General features: G+C 42.0%; 1 non-coding gene across 1 annotated transcript; it reads left to right on the top strand.

Annotated features, from left to right (window-relative positions):
* Positions 1-85: 85 nt before the first annotated feature.
* Trnag-ucc lies at positions 86-157 on the top strand. The gene has a single exon. It is a non-coding gene; the product is annotated as a tRNA-Gly (tRNA).
* The last annotated feature ends 305 nt before the right edge of the window (positions 158-462 follow it).

Genomic DNA, 462 nt, shown 5'->3' with positions numbered 1-462 from the left:
GCTTAAGATATAAGGAGTCTGGCTAATGCAAGATATGGGCCGCATCTTCGCCATTTCTAGCGTGGCCTTTGCCAATATCTTCTATGCGATGGTGGTATAGTGGTGAGCATAGCTGCCTTCCAAGCAGTTGACCGGGTTCGATTCCCGGCCATGCGCAAATACATAATTTTTTCATATCATGATCACTGATATTTCAGTGATAATTATGATAATGATGAAAATAATGTGATTTCCACATCCATGATTAAAGGACGTGACCTGCGTTGGGTGGAAATTAACGTCGGTCTCTGCAGGCTACCGCTATCGCTTCTCGCGAATTAGGTAACAGGACTGCATTCATTTCTTTGCAATCACTCATATGTGTATAACATAAATATAGAAGCACGAAAATCAGTGATGAGCCCACACCTCCAAAAGGACATGAACCTACTGTAGCTGAAAAGGGTACATACCAGATTAAAA

This window comes from Penaeus monodon, chromosome 29, assembly GCF_015228065.2.
Source record: "Penaeus monodon isolate SGIC_2016 chromosome 29, NSTDA_Pmon_1, whole genome shotgun sequence".
In the NCBI taxonomy this organism is placed as follows: domain Eukaryota; kingdom Metazoa; phylum Arthropoda; class Malacostraca; order Decapoda; family Penaeidae; genus Penaeus; species Penaeus monodon.
Note: the sequence above shows the minus strand (reverse complement) of the source record. Positions and strands in the feature narration are given on the sequence as shown.